Source organism: Cebus imitator, unplaced genomic scaffold (assembly GCF_001604975.1).
Source record: "Cebus imitator isolate Cc_AM_T3 unplaced genomic scaffold, Cebus_imitator-1.0 Scaffold78, whole genome shotgun sequence".
Lineage (NCBI taxonomy): Eukaryota > Metazoa > Chordata > Mammalia > Primates > Cebidae > Cebus > Cebus imitator.
Window position 1 is genome coordinate 4,559,331 of NW_016107393.1, and position 25,974 is coordinate 4,585,304.

Consider the following 25,974-nt stretch of genomic DNA (forward strand, 5'->3'; position numbering starts at 1 on the left):
TTTTGGAGCTATTTTAAATTATACTTTTAATTTTAATATCCAGTTGCGCATTGATAGTATATAAACTTGTGATTGATTTGGGGCTATTTAACCTGTATCCCACAACTTTGCTAAACCTACTTGTTCATTATAATAGCTTTTTAACAGATTCTTTGATATTTTTTATGTGAACAATAATGCCATCTAAAAAAAGAGACTTGTTTATTTATTTCAATTCTGGTTGCCTTTTATTATTTATTGTGCTGGCTAAGATGTTTAGTGCAATTTTGAATAGAAATTGTGAAGGTAGATATCTTTGTTTTGTTCTTGATTTTAGGGGGAAACAGTCAATTTCATTTTAGATATTCTTTATCAGGTTGATGGAGATCTCTTCTATTTCTAATTTGTGGAAGGTTTTTATTATAAACAGATGATATATGTTTTTAGACTTTTTCTCTATTGAGATTATTATATAGTCTTTCAATTTGGTAAATTTTATTGATTACTTTTGAATATTAACCAGTCTTACATTTGGGGAACAACCTTTACTTGGTCATGATATATTATTCCTTTATATATTGTTGAATTAATTTGCTGTTATTTTTTACAGATTTCTTTGTCTATATTTATGAGGAATATTGATCTATACTTTTCTAGTAATATCTTTTCCAGTTTCGATGTCAGGGTAATGGTAGCTTCACAGACTGAATTTGAATTTTCTCAAATAATTTTCATAGAATAGATATTAGCCCTTCTTTGAATTTTTGGTGGAATTTACCAGTGAAGCCATGATAGATAGAACTGGATTTTGGGTCATTGAAAAGTACGCTTGAGGTGCTAGAGAGAGAAAATGGCCTTGCTGCAAATTTTCATAATTTCATGCTTAATGACATGTGAGAGGAATGACTTGAAAGACAAGCTTCTGTTCACATTTTATCTATTTTGAGTCAATGATTTTAGCTTTTAAAGTTAATATGGAGAAAAAATATATCATCTTATAATTAAAAAGCAAAGAGGTATCTATCTCCTTAAAAATAAACCCACATCAGAATATGACCTTTTTAAGAAAATATCTTGTTGAAAACCACAGCAATAAAATAAACCACCTAAGGCCTTTTGTAAATCTTACTGTAAGTAATAGCTGTAAGCAGGAAAGGTTGATTTGTTATTTTAGAACTCCTCGGAATCAAATATGTTCCTATTGTTCAGGAGACCATAGTCTCTTGCTGTCTATTCTCTAAAAATATTATCATACAAAATACTTGCCATAATGTAGATTAGGGAACATAACTGTAATTTTATATAGGATAATTTACAATTGAACTGTAGCAATAGAAGAAATATTGCAATCATACTTGTAAAACACATGCAAATTATTTTGAATAGGAAACTAAAAGAGTATCTTTTGTCTCAGGACAGAATAGAATCTGCAGCATCTTTCTGGCCCTTAATTGAAGTAAATATTTCTTTTCTGACTCTTCTCCAGGTGGTTGGGTTAGATACCACATAATTGAGGCACTTGGATAGAGAGGAGCACCCCAAATACTCTCTGTGTGGAATAATTGAGTTACTTCTCTCTCAAAATAAACTTACATCACATTGAAGATAAACAGCTCCTTTGCTTCACAGCCCTGAAGCTTCATACCATACGAGGACCTCAGGCTAAGTTTGGTAATGATACACTAATTAGAGCAGACAGTTGCTAATTTCATAGTGGGATAATCATACTTCTAACAGTTGGGATAGTGGACTTCTAGGGAAGATCTAGATTTATAACTCTGAAGCCAGTGAAGTGCATAGAAAAAATTATAAAATAGATGATTATTTCCATGAGTTAAGTATCTAACTCTGTCAGTGGTGTTATCTGCTTTCTATTTCTGGTTTTCCCTCTCTCTGGGCAACGTTCCATGACCCATTCTTCTCTAATCTCTGCTGAATTGTTAATCCCTATTATAAATTTGTCCTGGAGTGGTCAAAAGCTACAGTGTCTACCATAACTAAAGCTCCATTCTCAGGGTCACTTGCAAATCTCCTTTTTACCAATATAGCTATTAATGAATATTTGGTTCTATGTGTTTATGTTTATTCCACATGGCCCATTCCACCTAAGCCTTGCTTATTGGGCTAGTGTTCTTGTGGAAGATTGAATTTTCCAAAGATAGCCATGCCATCAAGAAATGAAGCTTCAACTTTTTTAGTTTCTCCATGAGGTAAGGCAGTTGAAGGGAGGAGATTGGAAAGATATTGGTCATAGGATACAAAATTTCAGTTAAATAGGATTAAGTTCAAGAGATCTATTGTGCAACATGGTGACTATAGTTAATAACAATACATTGTATTTTTGAAAATTTTTTTAATTAGAAAAATAAATTCTGGCTTACTTGAACCATAGGAAAAAGAAAAGTAGAGTTATTTCCTCTGAGTCTAGGTGAGGCTATGACAAAGAGGGAACTTGAAGTTTTGTGACTTCAAAAGCTTGATTATAAAAAAATCAACATTTTCCCTCATCTTTTTTCTCTTGGGATGCATACTTTAAGAACCCTGAGGTAATATGAAGAAATTCATATGCCCTGAAGTTACCATCCTGGATACATCATTTGGAGAGGTACAGAAATAGAGATGCCCAGCTATGCCTATCCCTAACTGATGAAGTCCTCTCAGTGTCAGTCACCAGACATGTGAGTGAATGAGCCTTCAGACGATTACAGTTCCCCATACTTCAAACCAGAGGAGGTCAGACATAGTGAAGCAGAGGCAAGTGGTTCTTCTAGTTCCTAACCCTCAAGAATTGATAAGCATAAGTCACTGTTTTATGCCACTGTGGTTTTGGAGCAACTTCTGACACAGTAATAGATAGTTAAAATAGTCATCTGACCTGAGGCCAGCCAAAAGATAGAAAAAGGAGGTGATTTACTATAAGAACTTTTTTGATAGAAATGATGAGATTTTTCTTTTTCTGAAATTTTGACTGGAATTACACACAGAGAGAAACTCAGTTGTCAGTGGGGACAGGAGCATAAAGATATCGATGGAGAAAAGTCAGTGGCAGAGGCTGTGAAGTATAACCTCCTAATAAATGAGAGTATGTATAATATCCAGAGCAGAGGATGAGCTGGTTAGTTGGTAGTGACAAAAGACAGAGAAAAGATAAATAACTATAACAATAGAAATAAATGGCTAAAAGTAATGGTTCTAGAGCTAGACTCCCATGTTCAAGTCTTGGCTCTGTGTACTTGGGAAGTCACTTAAATTTGCTGTGCTTAATTTTCCTTCTCCTATGTACAAAGCATTTAGAATAATGTCTAGAACATAGTGTGTGTTTAACATTATTTTTGATGTTGACACAACCCTTCTGCTCTGGGTACAGTAAGTTAACTGAATAGAAAGAGCTACCTTGTAAAACCAATGACCTTCAAGTTCCTCATTGTTTTAGACTACTAGGTTCTCATGAACCCCAGATATTTGTGATTTATGCCTTCTTTATTTTAAAATCTAGTCTTACTCTAAAGTACTATTATGTAAGAGTTATTTTTAATTTTCATCAAAGATGTTATTTCTAACAGCAAAGCTCACAGAGTGTTTATAGTAAAGTGTGTGTGTGTGTGTGTGTGTGTGTGTGTGTGTGTGTCTGTGTGTGTGCTGGCTAGATAGATGAATAGACAAATAGAAAGATCTTCCTTCTATATGCTTTAGGTTTTATTTTTCTCTTTTGCAAAGCTCTGTGCATTCACTTTTAAAAATATATTTTGTTTAATGACTCCCTGATTACTGAGCTGTAAGTTTTATAAGGGCAGTGGCTGTCTTTTGTCCACTGCTGCATTACCAGAAGCTAGCTGCAAGGAAAAGCTCTCAGGCAGGATTGATCTAACCTGCTGGGCCTTGGAATGCCTGGTAGCTTTGATTCACTAAGTCTCATAGTAAATGCTTCAGGAATAAAATGGAGTGTTTTGTGTTGCTTATTTGACCTGGTGAGCAAGCAGGCATACAGCCAGCCTCTCTAGGAGCAGTCCTGGGGGCAGAGCTTTTATGTAAAAACTTGAGGATAGCAAAAGCAATCATTTCTCACATCTGACAGACTCCTGATCCCAATAGGTTAGTATCTGTCATCTTTCGGCTCTCTGAAGCTTATTGCTCCACCACAAACCTCCTATTATGCCCCCAGCTCTGGGGGCTGTTTGCTCACAGATGAGTTCTTGTGTTCTTCATCTGTACTTTTTGCTCTTGGCATCTTTCCTTTGGTCGCTATCACCCCGTGACAATATGCTAGCATGGATGTGGACACCTAAATCACATTCAATCCATATTTGTGAACTGACCGAATGCCAAGAGACTTCTTTACAACAAAACTACTGAGTCCTATAGGGAATGTAAGTGAGGTTGAGTAAGCCTGTCTTTCGATTCCTTTTCCCCTTGTCCATTTTCATTTGGTTGCAAAAGTTCCCCACATAGAAGGATGTATCCTTTGGATTTCTCCAAGTGATTTGTTTTTTGGGGGCAGAATGATATCCTATTGAGCTTATTAAAGAAAATTACTAAGCACATTTACAAACTAAACACCAGACTTATGTTGCCAGCAAATTTACTCTTGGAGGTCAGCTCAGCAGGTCCAGTAAAGTGCTCTCTGTCAACTTCCAGGCTTCTCAATGGGGTCAGAGCTCTACTCTAGTGATTAGGTTTGGCTCTGTGTTCCCACCCAAATATCATCTCGAATTGTAATCCCCATGCGTCAGGGGAGGGGTCTGATGGGAAGGGATTGAATCATGGGGGCCGACTTTCCCCTTGCTGTTCTAATGATAGTGAGTAACATCTCAGGAGATCTGGTTGTCTGAAAGTGTGTGGCACTTACCCCTTCATGCTCTCTCTCTCTCCTGCTCCATCATGGTGATGTGCTTGCTTCTCCTTCACCTTCCGCCATGATTGTAAGGTTCCTGAGGCCTCCCACCCATGTTTCCTGTATAGCCTATAAAACTCTGAATCAATTAAACCTCTTTTCTTCAAAAATTATCCAGTCTCAGGTAGTTCTTTATAGCACTGTGAGAAATGGACTAATACCCCTAGCTACCTCTACTACCCAGGCCTTACTCATAAATAGAAGATGGCAAAAATCATACTTCTTAGCATTTGATTACCACAAACCCTGTGCATTTATGTTGTGTTGAATGGGAGATGCTACAGAATGAGGAGTCAAATGCAAACCTGGCCTTTATGACAGGAAAATCCCCTAGGGTGGGATTCTGGATCATCTCACCAGAAGAAGCAGCCAGAGAAAAGAAGCAGCAGTGTGTGCTATGACGTGCAAGTATCTTGGCTCCTCTAGGCCTCAGTTTTATCTTCTTCTAAGAAAATGGTTGTTAAATGGTATATTATTTTAGACTTCTTATTATGAAAATTTTGAAACACACAGAGAAGTAGAAAAAGGGTGCAATGGACATCAACATACACACCATCTGGGTTCCACAATTGCTAGCATTTTGCCATATTTGCTTCCCTAATGCGTGCATATCTATCTATAATGTGCCAAGCCATTTTAAAGTGAATTTTAAATGTCAGGGCATTTCATCTTTAACTACTTCAACTTGTTTATTCAGAAATCGAGGACATTTTTCTACATAACCATAAGGATATTCACAGGTTGATTCTAGAGTCTTTCTGTCTCTGGGAGTCTTAGACTTTGTTTTTACCAGACATGTGTGAAAAGATAGATAGGAACAGAGACAGATATATCATAGAGCATATGCAACTTTAACTTCAAGACTTCTCACTTATTGACAAGAAAAATGTTCTTAGCCATAATTGGGTAACACTATTATCTCTTTTCCGTCTGGCTTCTCCTTCCTTACACCTCAACCCCCTGTACACACACATCCCCATATCAGGCAACATAGGAAGGGCTGTGAACATGTTTGGGATTCCATATAAAAGAAGATTGGATAAATAATTTTGTTTACTCCATCACTGCTGTGCATAGATTATGGCTAGCTCTTCAGAGATATGAATGACTTCTGAGTCAAGAATACTCTTACTATCTATGGCTGGAAGTCTTAAAACACCATCCTGTGGTACCTGGTGCTGGAAATATGTGAGGAATGGAAGAAACACATAGATGGACATGACTGGAACTGGAGTGAGTCTGGGAAAAGACATCCAGTCAGTAGATATGTAAATTGGAAAGGTGAAGGTGTGGTTGTCATGCAGACCTAATCAAAATGCAAGTTCTTTCCTGTCAGAAATATACTCGTTAATATAACATATACAGTTAAATATGCACTACACATAATATTTGGGGAATTGCACAAAATATAGTTTATCATAATAATCAGAAAATCTGTTGTTGTACTGCACTGAATGCCTCTGAATGAGATGTTGCATGTTTTATACATCTAGACACGTTTTGGAGAATCTCACTCATTTTTACCTAAGGAAGTTTGGCAGCTTCAGAGAAAGTATGCAAAATTGTTAGCGGTACTGTGAAATGTAAATATAATGTGTTAATGAATCCAGGCAGTGGATACATGGATGGATACTATGCTATTGGTCTATATTTGAAAGTTTTCATAATGAAAAGTTAAAAACACCACCCTGTAAAATCCATTTACTTTGCAGGAGAGGAAATGAGCACATATATCAATAAGTTGACATATATGGTAAAAAAGGAATTTGATTATACAATCATACTGGTGCATGCTATAGGGTAATCTTTTAAGAATGCATTTGGTTTGCTATAGTGTGTAACTTAATTTCATATATTTTTCATGATTGTTCATCAGCTTAACATTCAAATATAACTGAAATAAAGTATGTTGGTGGAAGCCAAACACACACACACACACACACACACACACACACACACAGACACAAAGTAAAAGACAGAAGACTGGCAGAAGCTTCAAAATGCCAAAAACTCACTTAGCATATTGTAATGAAATTTAGAAGCTCAGATGTCAAAATCAATTAAAAAATTTATATGCTATCAACTAAAAAATAACCTTTTAGTCATGCAAAAGCAAAGACCAAATCTATGTTCTCTATAACATTGTAAAATCACTATCATGTAGAGAAGGAATCCAAGAGTATATAGACAGAAAATTGGGGAAAACAAAGTTGTGCCAGGTGGTTAATTATTGAAGTAGATTTTCTTAGATTTTTTGTATCTATGCTATTTGCTAACTTTTCAATATGTAGCTTATTGAGTTTTTCTCATTTAAATTAATATTTGCCTTTGTACCTAGTTTTGAATTTATAATTTTGTAATCTTAAAGAGGACTGAAAAATTTTATAAACTCAAGGTGCCAAGATTGATCACTGGTCATCACTCTAGATTTTATACAAAATGCAAATGGAAAAATTGTGTTTTCTACTCTTCTCAAGCTTATTTTTTCTAGTGGCAAATGTATAATATTAAAACTAGTATATTATTAAAGCTTATGTATTAGAAATTCAGATATTTTAATATTTTAGTGAGGAAATGAAATCCCCAAAACTGACAACTTTTCCAAGTGAGACCAGTTTGCAGCAACACACAATAGTCATGGTTTAGGGCTCCTGATTCCTGTCCCCTGCTCTTTTCATCATATTATGAATCATTCTTTATTTAAAGAAATATGTTATAAAAAAGAATGCTCAAAATAGGGAATTGATGTGATAACTCTTTGGAGTTCTTCCTATTAATTTACTCAGCCTCTAACTTATCTATCAACCATTCAGTGAGCACTGGGCATTCACAGGTGGCCCTGACCATGTAGCCTCTGACCTTAAGCAGCTCAAAGGAAGAGACAAATACAGACTGGTAGACTAATACAGAAAAATGTTGCAAAATGCATAGTAATTGTACACCTTGGAAATCCACCAGGAAAAAACTGTAAATCTCCTGATCCATAATATTATTTGTGCCCCTAAATATCCCTTAGGGATATGTAGGAGGGCTGGTTCTGGCTCCATCTACTACCATAGAAATAATCTCTCTACTGTATCTTATTGTCCTTCCCACCACACATGAACTCTATTCTTACCCTAATTCAAGGAAAGAGAAAAGTATTAGAAATGACTTTACTTCTCAATCCTCCATTACGCGCACGCGCGCACACACACACACACACACACACACACACACACACACACACACGGAGAGAGAGAGAGACAGAGAGAAATTTACTAAACTGGATTATGCAATTCTGGAGTCTGAAGACCTGATAACCAGGAGGGCCAATAGAGTATGTTCCAATCCAAGTCCGAAGGCAGGAGAAGACCGATGTCCCAGCTCAAACACCACCAGGCAGAGAGAGTGGATTTTCTCTTTCTCAGCCTTTTGGTTTATTCATGCCTTCAAGATATTGGATGAGACCTACATTGTAATAAAATATGCCTTACCCTGTCTATTGATTCAAATGGTCATCTCAGCCAGAAACAGTCTCCCAGACACGCTCCAATAACGCTGAAATAACTGAGCATCTGTGGCTCAAATTGACACATGAGACTATCCATGGCATCCATCTTTCTTCTCCATCTCTTTCTTCATTGCTACCTTGGTCTAGCATTCCCCAGAAGCAGACTCTCAGATGAGAATTCATGGAAAAGTAGTTTGCTAAGAAATATTTCCCAAGGAAAAAAAAAGGAAGAGGAACCGACCGTGTGACTGGGAAGGAGAGGAGGCCAAGCCAGGGTGGATTAAGTCAAGTTCCAGTGAGATGAAGAAGCTCTGGAGGCATGCAGGCCACACCTCGGAGATAACCCTGGCGGGTGCTGGGTAAATTAGATACTTACACCCACACAAGTCCCATTCATGGTGAAGAGATAAGTTTTCAGCTACTTTTTGTTCTCTGTCCACAGCATAGGTTCTGGCAGCCAGAGGGTAGCCCTCTGAGGAAGTATCACAAGTATGGCTTTTGAAATGGAGGCACCATATCCAGGTGCTCAAAAGAGCTCTGAAAGAGTTGGGAGGAACACAGACAGTGTGTGCTGCAATTGTTGTCATCTTAGTAACAGCCACAGTAATCTCAATGCCATCAAAGACTCTGCTAGAGACCCTGGACTCCATATTTTCCATATATGATACTGATAGTCAATCATCGCATCAAATTTATTATAATTAGTACAATCTCCATTCTACAGAGGGAGGAGTGAAGCTCAGAGGAAGGTAAGTGGCCACAGGAGCAGCCAGTGCTGATACAGTCTGTCCCACTCCCAGGTGCTGGCAATTCCTTGTTCCATGTCATTGCCCACCACCTCAAATTATCTGCTGAAAATTCCATATACCATGGACTTGCCATGTATATTAGTCTGTTCTCATGCTGCTAATAAAGACATACCTGAGATTGGGTAATTTGTAAAGGAAAGAGGTTTAATGGTGCCACAGTTCCACATGGCTGGGAAAAACTCACAATCATGGCAGAAGATGAAGGAAGAGCAAAGAAGTGTCTTACGTGGTGGCAGGCAAGAGGGTTTGTGCAGAGGAGCTCCTCTTTATAAAACTGTCAAATCTCATAAGACGTATTCACTGCCATGAGAACAGTACAGGAAAAACCCACTCCCATGATTCAATTACTTCCCACTGTGTCCCTTCCACAACAAGTGGGGATTATTACAATTCAAGGTGAGATTTGGGTGGGGGGCTAAGCCATATCGTCATGTAAGATAATTGGATAGAATGCCAACATGTCCATGTGTGGTAGAGAAAATGTTTCATTACCTATAGTTGTGCTCACTTATCTTTTGTTAACTGCTTAGGACATAACCACACATTCATTCAGAATAAAACTTCCTGATATTGATGGAAAGTAATGCAAGTCTAAGTTGACAAACAAAAACATCTGTGATTTCTCTAAACATTTATTTTTTGAAGCTACTTAAAAGATGCAATAGTTGGCTATAATGCACATTTTTACACCCAATTTTACACTCTGGGTTTCAGAAATTTGCTGAATATAAAACAAGTCTTTAGACTACAGTGTGCAGTGCTATTTTTTAGTAACAAGACACAGTATTTCCAGATTTAGCCATTCACTACTAAGTGTAAAGAACAAGTGGTTGTAAAGAACACAGAACAAGAAAAATTCTGTGTGTAAGCTGTAAGTGCTAAGAACATCCCACATTGGTGAGTCATAACTTCACCTCCTAAAGGCTCTCAAAGAGACAGCTGCATGTTTTTTAAACAAAAAGAAATGGATTTGTATATTCCACTATTCCAGAGTTAGCAATTACTTTGAGCTCTTTATTAAAAATGCATATAAGTGAAGACAGAATTAGGAAGATTTAGGCAGCTTTGTGTTTTCTGTAGTTGTTTAATGTTTTGCAAAAGGAATACTATCAAAACAATTTACCCTTTCTCAATGTTAATTTTGAAAGTGGCTTAGTAAGGGATATTTGAACCAAATTACAGCATTGTTTTAGGACGGATATCAGGATGTTTTCCTTGGTAAGTGATTTCCTCACCTATCATAAATTAGTATCTTTGGCTTCTGATATTTCTCAAAGAATTGAATAACTGAAAATTTATTTAAGGTGATATCTTTCAAATTAGAGCTTTCTAATTATATATGTAAGGGGAAGCCAGAAATTTGATGAATGTGCATAATTATACAATATTGAATATGTTTAAAAGATACTCAAAAATTCTTCCTTATTACTTTTCACTTGGCATTTGTAACATATTTCGCTTCTTTTATTGTGGTGTCTAGTATTATTTCTCATAGAGGATTGTACTTCCAGGAATGCTTCAGCCTGTGTGGGTACATTTAAAGTTACCTTATAATGATGATGAGATGAATTCATGCAGTAATTAGAAGAAAGATAGCTTGAGGCACCTAAATTATGTGTGGCTCCAGCTGACCTTCTTTTGAAAAACAGAGCTTAAAAAGGTTACCATCTTTCTTTTGCGAATATGTTTTTTATTTAAAAGGAAAGCGATGCTCATTAAAGTTTTAATATTATAGACAAGAAGAAGAGCAAGCTATTTCAACACAAGTTGCTTTAATTTTGAGGCATTTTTATTTTGGTTTCCTTTTGGACACGGGTGAATGATGGTTATTGTTTTCACACAATGGTATCATATGTATGTGACTTCTGACCCTGGAGACAAACCATCCCCTGCCCACACACACTAGCAAGAAACCCACACAGTTTTTTTTGTTTTTTTTTTTTAATCTAATCCCAAGGAATCTCTCCTTCCACTCTTAGTCTTCTCAGAGCCACCTACCTCTTTCCTTCCCCCCCCATCACCCAGAAGAATCTCTTTAGAAAGAGAAGGAAAATGTTTCAAGAATCTTTAAGCAATGAATTTAGAATTCAGCTTAGGCCAGGTGTGGTGGCTCATGCCTGTAATCCCAGCACTTTGGGAGGCTGAGACAGGTGGATTGCCTGAGGTCAGTAGTTTGAGACCAGCCTGGCCAACATGGTGAAACCCTGTCTCTACTAAAATTACAAAAATTAGCCAGGCATGATGGTGCACACCTGTGATCCCGACTACTCGGGAGGCTGAGGCAGGAGAATCACTTGAACCTGGGAGGTGGAGGTTGTAGTGAGCTGAGATTGCACCATTGCACTCCAGGCTGAGCAACAAGAGTAAAACAAGAAATAAAGGAAGAAAGGGAGAAAGAAAGAAATTTGCTTAGCAGCTGAAAATCTGAGGGCAGAAGAAAGGGAACATACAGTCAAGTGCTGTATATCAATGTTTTGGTCAGCAATGAACTACATATAAAATGACAGTCCCCTAAGATTATAATAGAGCTGAAAAACTTCTATCACTAGTGTCATAGTACAACACATTACTCAAGTGTTTGTGGTGATACCGGTGTAAACAAACTTATTCCAATGCCGGTAGTATAAAAGTCTAGCATATTCATTTATGTATAGTATATAATACTTGATAATAAAAGGTTAGATTGTTGGCTTATGCATTTATTATACTTTTTATCATTTTTAGCATGTACTGGTTTTATTTTTTTAAAAAGAAAACTGTAAAACAGCCTCAGTCAGTTCCTTCAGGAGGCATTCCAGAAGGAATGGTTTTCATAGGAGATGGCAGCTCCATGCATGTTGTTGGCCCTGAAGACTTTCCAGGGGTACAAGGGTGGAGGTGGAAGATAGTGATATTGATGATCCTGATCCCATGTAAACCTAGGCTAATGTGTGTGTTTGTGTCTTCATTTTTAATGAAAAGTTTAAAAGTAAGAAAATGAAAATTTTAAAAGTTGAAAAAAGCTTATAGGATAAAGATATAAAGAAAATATTTTTGTATACCTATACAATGTGTTTTGTTCTAAGCCATGTTTTTACGAAAGAGTCAAAAGGTTTTAAAAATTACAGAGTTTATTAAATAACAGGCTAAGGTTAATTTATTATTGAAGAAAGAAAAGTTTAAAAAAAATTAGCGTAGCCTAAGTGCACAGTGTTTATTAAGTCTACAGTAGCATATAGGCCTTGACATTCACTCATCACTCACTCACCACTCACTCACCCAGAGCAGCTTCCGGTCCAGCAAGCTGCATTCATGGTAAGTGCCCCATACAGGCAAACCATTTTAAAATCTTTTATATCATATTTTCACTGTACCTCTTCAATGTTTAGATATGTAAATACTTACCATTGTGTTAGAATTTCCTACAGTAACATGCTGGACAAGTTTGCAGCCAAAGGAGCAATAGGCTATACCGCATAGCCTAGATGTGGAGTAGGCCATATCATCCAGGTTTGTCTAAGTATACTCTATGATGTTTGCACAGTGATGAAGTCAGCTAACAATGCATTTCTCAGAACGTATCTCCATGGCTGCCTGATTGTATGTGAAAAAAAAAATTCAGTAAATTTTTTTAGAATATACTGTCTTTTTTATCCCCACCCATGATACTTTACTATGAGGATTTCATCATCTAAAGCAACATATCAATAACAGTCTCTCAACCCATTCTCCCTCTTTCTTGCTTTTTTGGGAGTCATAGACTTCAGCTGGATGGAGTTCAGGGAGACAGATCTCTGGCCAACCCCCAAAGCAGAACCTATGCAGGAGGGTATGGTGTCCACATTGCCTTATCTGAGGCAAAACAACAACTATGTCAGGAGGGCAAGGTAGCACCTGAGTAATGCTTTATATCTTTCTCACCACCTTGCCAAAGAGAAGCCAGTTTTAGACACAGCAATATGTAAGTGCTTCTTTTTTTATAGTTTGGTGAGGATCACCCTACTAAGCTGAGGATTTTCTCACTTTGGCAATATAATATGTTTATTAATTTTTAAGCACAGAAAACTGATTTCAAAAACTTTCTTATCTTTAAGAATACAGATCAAGGTTTCAAGAACATTTTCAGTTGGAAATATTTGGGTAGAAAAACTGCAGTAATGAGCAAAAGGGATAAAATGGTAAAACATGTGCAAAACAGATGCTATACTTAATTTCATGCCAGAACAAATTAAAAATCAGAATCCTACTTTGTGATTTAGACGATGGACAATCTATACAGATGTGTGTAGGCTGAAAAAAATTCCTGTGAAACTGGACATTTTTAAATTGTGGGAACCTACTTTCTAAAAGCAACTGGGCTCAATTACTAAAACAGAAATATCTTTTTTTGTTTGGAGATTGTCAACAGTATCCAAACCTTGACATTAGATCAGCACCACATGGAATGAAAATAACTTAGAGGTTCAGGAATAAAATGGAAAAATACGACTTCAGAATTTGAGAACATTTTCATAAAGAAGAAGAAGATCCATATAATATATGGTAATTTAAAATGTATTAAAACACATCAGTTGGGCATCAATTAACTTAGGAAGCATTATGTTAGAACATCTGGCAGGTGGTCAAATGGTAATGAAAAGAAATAAAAACACAGATAGTATGGAAGAGGCAGTCTGTAAACACCAAAACAGTGTCAGAGACACAGTCATTTCCTGGTAGGGATGCTTGTAGGTTTATTTTTAAATGTAATTTAAACATTTCCCTCCCCACCAGGAGATTTTAATGTCGTTATGATACATTTGAATTAATATCTTAGAAGTTTCAAGTATCTTCTCCATAATCATCATCATTAAACAAGAGTAGAAGTTTTTAGATTTGAGGTCTATTTGGTTTCCAGAGGATCTGTAGATGGCCACAGAGAGTCTATGACTCCTTTACAATTGTATAAAATTATATACATATATTTAAATAGAGAGCATGTAGCTTTCATACATTCTTATGAGGGTTCCATGACTTCTGAAACATTAAGAAACTGCTGGGAAAAGCAGAGCTCTGCTAACAGGAGACATGTCTATTTATCCTCCATGAAAACGGCCTGTGCAACCCAGGAAAGCTTTGCAAACAGCCAAAGTGTAAAACAAATTAAATGCTGTGTTTATGCCTTCAGAAAAGTACAGCACAACAACTCCAGTCATACAGTTTTGATTTACACGAGTATTTTAGAAATCCAACTATTTGTCATCAGACACTCTCTTTATAATTTGAAAAAGTTCAAGAGCCATGGGAACTAACCATAGGTTATACTGTGTTGTATATTACCGGCAATTAAGAAAGAGCTGGCCAAGACAACAAATGAAAAATAAATATGTGGCTCAACCTAATGGTCAAGGGACAATAACACAGACAACAAGGAGGGATTAGGTCAAGCATGTAGTTGTGGGTTGTAAAGTACCTGATCACATATAATTCAACTTATCAATATTCATGAGCACTTATGGTAAGCACAGAACTTACAGAAACTGTGTTTCTGGTGAGAAAAAAAGAAACTAAATTTGAAACTTTGTAAAGTTATAATTTTTCTTGTTTAACCCAAGAATAATTTGTCTTATCAATGAGGAAGTTAAGATTTGGGCTTTGTTGGTTTTTCACCAATAAGCAAGAGTCACAGTGTGGTGGATTTACACGATGTAGAGTTAACTAAGCTGGAACGATATTTCCCTCTGTTCCTGGCCTGCATGCTTCCATGTTAATGTGAGATGCAAGCAACACACTGAATGAGATGTGGTAGGTGGAAGTGAAGCAGAAAGCCTGTTCTTTTATGCTTGAGGGCACTGCTCTGTTTGCAGCCCTCTTGTGTTGCTGTTTGTCTGAGGGCTCACCTTGTTGGTGCAGAGCAGTGGTGGGCCTGCAGCTCCTCCAGCTCCTGGCAAGGCCTGCAGCTTCTGACTCCTAAGTAAGGTGCATGTTCAGCTCTGTGATAATGAGCTCCAGCTTCTCCCACACTAGCTTATTAAAATTTATAATGCAGACAGCATTTTTAAGTAGTTTTGTGCTCGTTGGAGCTTAGGGAGTTAATCAGAAATAACACAACCTCTTATGAAACAGTTGTAGTTTCCATTACAAAACACCCACACCACTGAAGTTGGAGGTCATGAGAAGCTGGCCTCACATCCCGCTTATCCTTGCCTTCCCCCATGCACTGAGGTCCATCTTTCCTTACTGCTGCCTACCTGTTTTTTTCTACATCACTCAAAATGGTTCTTCTTTTCTAATCGATGTCATATACCAATGTATACCCAAATAACCTGACACATATACACAGAAAAAGAATTTAAAATTAGGGGATCAATTGTTGATATCAGAAGCAATATTTTTGCACTTTTTCAAACTTGATGCAACCTAAACCATTCACCATGCTGGTGTATTAAAATGTGTAATGCAAAAAGCATTTGTAAGTAGTTTTGAACTATCAGGGGCAAGAGAAATGATCAGAAATAAAAAAAAGCTCTTATGAATCAATTGTGGTTTCCACCACTTTTATGTAATAGAGTCTCTCCAATAACAGTAGGGCAAAAGCTTCCTTTCTACAGAAAAAGTATAGAAAGGGAAAAATCCAGGATCTTGATTAAGTCATTCTCTGGCTTTTTGTTTGTTTGTTTGTTTCTAGAAGTTGACCAGAAAAAATATTGATCTTTAACAACAACAAAAAAAAGAAAAATCACATCTTAAATGTAACTGGTGCCGAGCTATTCTTTATGGAAATAGATAACGGTTTCGTAGTTAGTGGAACTCACTTATCTGCTTTTGCAAATATTAGTAGTAGCTACCAGATACCACGCTGATCCAGTAAAAAAGAGTTTAGGCAAAGAATCATGGACTGATTTGAGAGTCATTAGGTCTTAGAGAAATATATCTTACAAGAAAAAATTATCAACTCAAATTAGATTGAATTAAAGAGGAGAATTTATTGGGATGTATAATTTTAAAAATACTGCCAGAGAGCAGAAATGTAGCTTTTTCTCTTTCTGTCTGAATCTCCACCCCCATCTTTGTCTCTTTCTCTCCTCTCTCTCTTACTCTCCCTGTCTCATATCCACTTTCTCTTGATAGTTCAGGGTGCCTGTGGCACCAATTCCTAGGTTACATAGCCTTCAGCTTGAGTCCCACTGACCAACTTGCTAGAGTCTCTTCACCCAATTACTGGAAATATTGATTGTTGTAATTCAGCCAGCGGATTGACTAGGCAAGGGGAGAGTTTCCACTTACAGTCTGATCAGCTATGGGTGGGGAGCAAAGTACAAAAATGGCTACTAAGGGCAGTGAGTGACACTTCTCAAAAAAAGAGAAGTGAGATGGGCAGATATCCTGAGATATTTTCCACTCTACAATATTTCACTCTTCACTCAGTGGAAAACATTTGATTCAATTGCTATTCTTAAGCGAAGAAGCAGTAACTCCTGATGCTTCAGCTCCATCACATTAATTCATGTAGAAAACCTATTCTACTGTAGAACCTATTTTTGAAAGCACTGAGTCTTTTAATGATAAATACTATATAAATATTAGTTATGTCATTATGTCTTTTAATTTTTTTGTCTTTAACATCCAATTATTAAAAAAAAAGTATTTGTTCTAGCTGTGTGTGGTGACTTATGCCTATAATCTTTGCATTTGGGCGGCTGAGGAGGGCACATTGCTTGAGCTCGGGAGTTGAAGGCAGCCTAGGCAACCTGGCGAAACCTGGTCTCCACAGAAAAATACAAAACTTAGCTGGGCATGGTGGCACATGTGTGTAGTCCCTGCTACCTGGGGGGCTGAGGCAGGAGGTCACTTGAACCCAGGAGGTTGAGGCTGCAGTGAGCCAAGATGGCACCACTGCATTTCAGCCTGTGGGACAAAGTGAGATCTCAAAAAAAAAAAAAATCTTTGTTTCAGGTAACTGTTGGATCTCCTTATCAATTAGAAATAAAGGGTTCAGACTCCCATTCTCAAGGTATGATCATGATAAAAATGTGACAATAATTGTAAGAGACTTTTATAGCTTGTCTCATCCCCCTGAGGTTGTGCTCTTCTTCCTGAATAAGAGGGAAATGTTATGCTCCCTAGATGTTTATGCAAAGAAAATATTCATCTTAACATTGAACCATAAACAAAATAAATAAGACATTTCTGCTAAGTGTGAAAATTTTCACAGTAGGAGTGAGAAATTATAATGTACAAAAAGCAAAATGAAATTGTGGAATGCTGTAAGTAGAAGGGGCTTTGGGGAGCATTTAGAGGTTAAATGGTCCAATACAACTCTTTTAATTTCCAGGTTAAGAAATTGAAGGTTAGGGGCGATTAGGTAGCTTTCTAAAAATTAGTTTGCATTTGAGCTGGTCCTCAGTTTTATAATTTCAAATATAAGCAAAATAGCAAAATCTTGCCTTAAAAAATAAATCAGGGAAATTAAAATCTTTATGTTCTCTCCCTTCCTTAGACATGTTGTTCACCCAATAATTCTTCAATATGGTCACATCATTTAAGGACATAAGAGAGATAAAATGGTTGAATCTGTTTTGTCCATATGGTTACATTATTTTATTTATAGTAACTTTGTTTCTACCATAAAATGCTGCATAGTATATGCTTTTTAATACAGTTAATTGAAACTGATATTGTTAAGGATACTCATAACACTTGTTGAAAAATTGATGATATCCTTGACTTTAACCAAACCAGAATTGGAGATTCAAGAGGGAAGAGAATAGTACAAGCCTTAATTTCCATACATTTGGCACTGAATATCAAGGACGGAGATCACATGTAATTTATTGTACATGCATAAAATGTTGGGGAGGCTGGTGAGAACAGAAGAAAAACAAAGAGAGATTTAAAGATTTAAGAAAGAGGCCGGGTGTGGTGGCTCACGCCTGTAATCCCAGCACTTTGGGAGGCCGAGGCGGTTGGATCACGAGGTCAAGAGATCGAGACCATCCTGGTCAACATGGTGAAACCCCGTCTCTACTAAAAATACCAAAAATCAGCTGGGCATGGTGGCGCATGCCTGTAATCCCAGCTACTCAGGAGGCTGAGGCAGGAGAATTGCCTGAACCCGGGAGGCGGAGGTTGCGGTGAGCCGAGATCGCGCCATTGCACTCCAGCCTGGGTAACAAGAGCGAAACTCCGTCTCAAAAAAAATAAATAAATAAAAAATAAAAAATAAAATAAAGATTTAAGAAAGAATCATAATTCACTGTTTAAAACTTACATAGGCCTGAAACATCATTCTATGATGAGCCTTGTCGAAGGTAGCATGAAAAAGTTATTAGATTCAGAGTGAATGATATGTAAACTTATATGATAAAATAGTTGCATCCATATGGCAGAAGGAAAAGGTGGGAGTTATTTTAACATGGAATCATATGCAACTGTTTGTACATTGCCTTTTTTTCCCCTTGGGACATTCTGGCTGCCTTACCCTTGGTCAAGTCTCTTGACTCATTTGTAAAGTTAAATTTCATGCAGGGAAAGCCTTTCATGTCTATTTATATCACATTCTACTTTCATTTGGTTTATTTAATGATTTATTAAATACATTAAGCATAGCACAATTTCCTATGAGAGTTGAAACATATGACTAAAATTATTTTAAAATTATGTTTATGTTGTGATTTATAAAATTGCAAATTGTCAAAGACATAAGGGATAATAGTAAAATAGCACACGGTTGTTTGGAGCAAACACGTTACTCCAAGACCTCACTTGAAAGCTGGTAATTTCCTTGAAATAGCCCATAGGGGAAGCATATGCAAGGCAACTGACAGCATATGGTTTGAATAGTTGTGTCTACATAGTGAAGAACCAGATTGGGAGAAGATATTAATAAAGAATATGAATACAAGAGCAACTTCTTAACTTAGTACAGAGACTGACCCCATTTTTATCTAATTTTTATAATCTGTATTATTTAAGAGAGAAAAAAAATTTACTCAGTCGACCAAACTCTCAACATTTTAAGTGTGCTCTAATGGATGTGTTATGTAGAGGGCAAGGCAACTGCATACCTCTTTTATTATTTGGTGAATTTAGAAAGTAGCAAAAAATTGTTTAGTAGTTATAGCAGCTGGTATTGATAGTGAACAAGTCACTTAACCTTTTTGTGTATCAATGTTTCAAAACAATTCAATCATTAATTCAACATACTGATTGTCAACTACATGCAAAGCATTTTGCTAATTCTTAGGATGGAGGAGTAGGAGTGAGCGGTAGGAGATTAGTAGCAGATACCAGATTTAAAATCACCTTGTGTGACATAATAAGCAATTAGGATTTATCCTTTAGAGTCTTTTGGGCATTATTAAAGGATTCTAAACAAGGGAATGGCGTGATTAGGGCTGACTCTTAGAAATAACACAATGGTAGTAATGTGAGACATAGCTCAAAAGAGGATCAACCTAGGCCCAGTTGAGACAATGGTAATTAATCAGACCAGAAATGATGGTTGCCTGAACAAGGGCCATGTCAGTGGTGATGGGGAGAAAAGGATGGGCTTGAGAAATTGTTAGGAAGTTTGCTTGTAATTGATTAGATTTGGAGGCCAAGAAAGAATCATGCTTCAATAGTGATCCATAGAATAATATTGATTTCTGACTTGTAAAATAAAGCATATACAGAGCGTTGCATAACTTCAATTTGCTTTTATAACAATAAAAGTAGTTGTTAAGGATTACTAGCTTTGTCTACCAAGTTATACATGTAAAGGAATAAAGTACATTTTCAGACTGTGTATGTAATGCAAGCAAGGTTAAAAACTGGTTTCTGTTGTTTCACTTTTGCTAATAAATAGGTTGAGAAAGCTGGTCTAAATTGACATCTTTATAGTTTATATTTAAAGAATAGCTTTCGCTTTCCTATGGGAATGAGAAACAGCACTTACAGAAAATTCCATACAATGCTTTGAGGTCTAACATGCCATGATTTGATAGACTAGGGCATCTGAATATTTAGTTCCTGACTCCAGAAAGCAAATGTTAGAAGATAGAATTGATAAATATTTGACTTAAACTAATTCCTTGAATATCTAGCCTTGTATTTTATACCATCTATCATTGTGGTTTCTTAGCACTTAGAAATATGAGCTCTGAATAAAAATGCAGAGAACCACCTGTCTGCATGGCAGTATTCCAAGAATTCACAACCTGAATTAGGCTTACCACTAGAGGAAATGTAGGCAGCCACCTTCTACTTGTCATTCTCAGATCCATTTTTCAAAGGAAGAGTATTGCAAAAACACTAACTTTGTGTTAATACTGATACAATAGAGTACACTTGTACGTGGCAACTTAAAATTGGGTGCTAGGATTTGAGGGAAATCAAGTGAGGTAGATACACAGTATATAATTTCTAACATCTCTTTCAGGCATTTGATTTTGGAATCTAACGTAGAATGAGTTTACTAGTGACCGAGGAAGCCAATAGTGAAGCGGAGTAGGAGTATTAATTTTAGTCTCTAATAGTTAAGAAACACAGGAACAATTACTTTTTGTTTAATTGATAGGTTTTTGGTTGTTTTTGTTAAGTTAAAATTTTTTTGGTAATTTTCTGCCTTCCAACTGTGTAAGCCTCTGAATTGTAATGGTATGATGTACAAAGATAGAAAGAATGGCCTCTGTTTTAGACTGTTCTTGTATTGCTATAAAGAAATACCTGAGATGAGTGATTTATTTAAAAAAAAAAAAGAGGCTTAATTGGCTCATGGTTCTGCAAGCTGTATGGAAAGCATACTACCAGCATCTGTTTGGCTTCTGGGGAGGCCTCAGAGAGCTTTTACTCATGGCAGAAGGTTAAGTGGGAACAGATATCTCACATAACAAAAACAAGAGCAAGACTTGGCTGGGGCACTGTCACATTTTATAGTAACTAAATCTCATGAGAACTTACTATCATGAGGACAGAATCAAGCCATGAAGATCTGCCCCCATGACCCAAATATCCCATCAGGCCCCACCTCCAACACTGGGTATTACATCTTAACATGAAATTTGGTTGGGACATCCAAACTATTAGGTTGGTTCAAAAGCATTTTTCTTAACCTAATATATCAGTCTGTAATGAATAGAGTGAGTATTAAGCTCTATTTGTAAGATACAAATGTCGCCAACTGATAATGGAAAAAATAAATATTGACACATAACAATGATTTATGATTTCAAATCAATATACTGTTAAAATTAATATAATTTACTAATTTCTCTAATAAAAATTAGTAAATTCTATGTTTGTTATTTATAACAATTGGGACCTAAGACCTAGCCTCAAAACTTGAGTCTGACATTTACTAATGGTGACACTGTGAATCAGTTATTTAATCCCTTAAACTTTAATGACTTCATTTTTAATATAGAAATAGTCCTAGCAATTGAGCTCAAAGTAATTCTCATTATTACTTACTGGATAGTATTAGTATTGATATAGACTTATATAGTAGGAGTAGGAAAACCCTTTTTGTCCCACAAAATAATTGAGGTGAATTATTTTTAAAACTTAAAAAATGATAGAAGAAAATAATCAGGATGGATATTTTTCTTTGTATATAAGAGTTTAAAAAAAATGATGAGTCAGTATGTGTGACCTTATGTATATCTGTGTGGAGGTATCTTTGTATATTTGAGCTTTCAAATTGAAGCTTTAAATTTGGCTTAAGATTCATGACAGCCAATTTAAAAGAAGAATATATTCAGTCATATCATTTCTCAATATCTATATGGAAAAAGTATGCCAATTATTCTGATGTAGCAAAATTTTTCTTAATAATTACTTAATGGGATTTCTTACAAGAGGACTTATATAGAGAGTATATTATAATAAATATGCATTATGGTTTCAACACTAGATTGCTGAATCAAAAATATTAGTGTATTTTTTTGTTTGATCTTTTGACAAAAGTCCATCATACCACCCATGGACAATTCAGTGAAGCAAACTCCATGAAGGATAAAGTCATGCAGTTCAACTATGTGGGCTTTTGGTAGTCCAGTTCATTGATCCAAGGAAGAATTTAGAGCAACTTGAGAGATGGTTGGAATATGCAATCATTTTATTTAATATAACATTTTCATTGGCCTTCTGATGATAGCTGGTGGCAGAAACTGTGAGCCCATCTGCCTAGGTGAGGGTGGATTCATGCACTTTGGGAACAAAGGAGCAATTGGGATGATTGGGATCCTTGTGAAAATGTAAGGGGATCAACCAAAATCCTCACTGGACGACTCAGTATAAAATACTTTTAATAATCATGAATACAAAGAGTTATTTACATAGGGGAGTACTTGCCTTTTAAAAAGTTTTAAAACAGCAAAATAATTGTTTCCTGAATTTTTTCTAATATGAAGTCTGTTTTATCAAATTGAATATGTGCATGGCTTCAGAATCTCAATATGAGACAACTGGGATACTTCATTAAAAAAAAACAAAAAACTGTTTTTGTGCCAGTACCATTCTGTTTTGGTGAAATTGATTCTGTGAAAAGTGATTTTGGTAGTTTGATAGTAATATGTTGAATCTGTAGATTTCATTGGGGAGTATGACCATTTTATTTATATTACTTCCTTTATCCATGAGCATGGAATGTGTTTCCATTTGCTTGCTTTATCTCTGACTTCTTTCAGCAGTGCTTTAAAGTTCTCCTTGCAGTAATCTTTGGTTAGATATATTCCTATGTATCTTTTTATGTGTATGTGTATGTATGGCTACTGTAAATGGAATTGCATTCTTTATTTGGCTTTCAGCTTGAATGTTATTGGTGTATAGAAATGTTACTGACTTTTGTACATTGATTTTGTATCCTGAAACTTTACAGAAGTCATTTATCAGATCTAGATGCCTTTTGATAGAGTCTTTAGAGCTTACTAGGTATAGAAACATACCATCAGCAAAGGAAGATCATTTGACTTATTTTCCTATTTTGATGCCTTTTATTTCTTTCTATTGCCTGATTGCTCTGGCTAGGAATTCCAGTACTGTGTAGAATAGGGGTTGTTAGAGTGGGTATCCTTGTCTTATTTCTGTTCTTAAGAGGAATGCTTCCAGTTTTTCCCATTCAGGATGGTGTTGGTTGTGGGTCTGTCATAGATGGTTCGTATTATTTTGAGGTACGTTTTTTCGATGTCTTTTTGGTAAGGGTTTTTATCATGAAGGATTGCATTTTAGCAAAAGCTTTCTCACATCTATTGAAATGATCACATGGTTTTTGTTTTTAATTCTGTTTATGTAATGAATCACATTTATTAATTTATATCTGTTGAATCAATTTTACATCTCAAGGATAAAACATAATGTTAGCAAATTAACTTTTTGATGTGCTGCTGGATTCAGTTTACTAGTATTTTGTTGAAGATTTTTGTGTCTATGTTCATCAGTGACAAGGGCCTGCAGTTTTCTTTTTTTATTGTTGTGTTTTATTAAGTTTTGATATCAGGGTTCTGCTGGCTTTGTAGAATTGGTTAGGGAGGAGTCCTTCCTCTGATTTTTCTGGAGTAGCTTCAGTGGAATTGGTATCAGCTATGTACATCAGGTAGAATATGGCTGTGAATTCATCTGATCCAGCACCTGTTTTGGTTGGTATAATATTTTTTATGACTGATTCAATTTCAGAACACAACATTGGTCTGTTTAGGGTTTCAATATCTTCTTTATTCAATCTTGAGAGGTTGTGTGTTCCAGAAATGTTTCCATTGCTTTTAGGTTTTTTCAGTTTGTGTGCATAGAGGTATTCATAATATCTCTGAGGGTCTTTTGTATTTCTGTGATATCAGTGGTAACGTTATATATGTTGTTTCTGATTGTGCATATTTGAATCTTTTCTTTGATCCTTTGGATTTTGGGGTCTCAATTTCATTCGGGACCCCATTGAATTTTAGTTATTTATTTTCTTCTTTTTATATTTTTCTAGTTCCTCTAGGTGTGATATTATATTGTTAATTTAAGATCTAGCAAAGACATGAAATCAACCTAGGGGCCCATCAGTGGTAGATTGGATAAAGAAACTGTGGTGCATATATATTATAGAATACTATACAGCCATAAAAAGAGCAAATATATGCTCTTTACAGCAAAATGGATGCAGCTGGAGGTCATCATTCTAAGAAAATTAAGGAGGCTGAGGCAGGAGAATTGCCTGAACCCAGGAGGCGGAGGTTGCCGTGAGCCGAGATCGCACCATTGCACTCCAGCCTGGGTAACAAAAGCAAAACTCCGTCTCAAAAAAAAAAAAAAAATTCAGGAACAAAAAATCAAATCCCACATATTCTCACTTATAAATGGGAACTGGAAACAATAGACACTAGATACTAATAGAGAAGGGAACTGGGACACGAGGAAGGACTGAAAAAGTATACTGAGTACACTACTCAGTACCTGGATGATGGAATCATTCACATCCCAATCCCCAACATCATGCAATATACCCATGTAACAAACCTGCATATGTACCCACTTAATCTAAAAATCAAAGTTGAAATTATAAAAAATGAATACATAAATAAGCTAATTAGAAAACCTGAAGGCTAATATATGCTAATTACATAAGTAGCAGTGCTGCATGCTAAAAATTATTAAATTATTGGTTTGGAGAAGATTTTTAAAAATGGAATAACAACTTGGGATGTGATAACAAATGCATTTCTTTACTTATTTAAGTTAAAATACATTTTATCAGATAGTAGCAGTATAAAAATATGCTATGACTTACAGCAGTCCATTTTTTCTAGTGTCATCACTGACAAAATTATAATAGTAGATTACTTAAAAGAACACTATTTTTGGCTTAATTTGTACCCTTTAAAGTGATGTGAAATCTGTTTTATCTTAGATCTTGCTGACATGAACGAATGAACGTGGTTTTCTTTATTCAGCACTGAATGGTTAGTTATCAGGCTGTGCTGGTAAAGTGCAAGGTTGAACGATTAAGATTAGGCAAGTGTTTGCCAAATCTATCTTATTATAAGATTCACTTGGGGTGCTCCTCAAAAATACAGATTATGGTACTACTCCAACACTCCTGGATCATAATTTGGGCAAGGTGAACATTGTTGGAAATCTGTATTTTTAAAAAGAGTGGTAAGCAATTGTTTTATAATTAGACAAGTCTTGAAACATTGGACTAAGCCAAATCTTCTGAGAAATATTTTGGAGATGATCTTTGCTTTCAAAAATAATTTCCTCTACTTCCCTACTCTTTCACTTTTCAGAACCAAAGAACAATCCACATATTCTACAACAAAACATCATGATCAACACTTGGCCTTCTTTTTCCTCCTACACGCAAAGCTCATCAGATTACAATCTGCATGGATATCTGCTGTGTTTTGAAATACCAAGACTTTTTAAGTATATTTTTCACTAACAACCCCTGAGGTTTATGTTGCTGAGCCCTACACTTGGCTTAAAGGAATATGGAAGATTGAAATCTGGTAATTCTGGCTTTGCATTTAATACATTGGGATAGGCCTGCCATTTTCCCCCATAATAAATGGATATAGCACATAAGATGTTGGAGTAATTTCCAGACTCTCTTTTTACATTATATTTTCAGGTACTACTGAATACCAAACATTTACTTCTTGGCTTCTAGTTCATTTTAGAACTTTTGCACACTTTAAGTTTTTTAAGGTATGATAGGATTTTAATATGATATTTAAAAATTCACTATCATTTTTGATGGCTGCATAATATTCCATGGTGTATATGTGCCACATTTTAACTATCCAGTCTATCGTCAACGGGCATTTGGGTTGGTTCCAGGTCTTTGCTATTGTAAACAGTGCTGCAATGAACATTCGTGT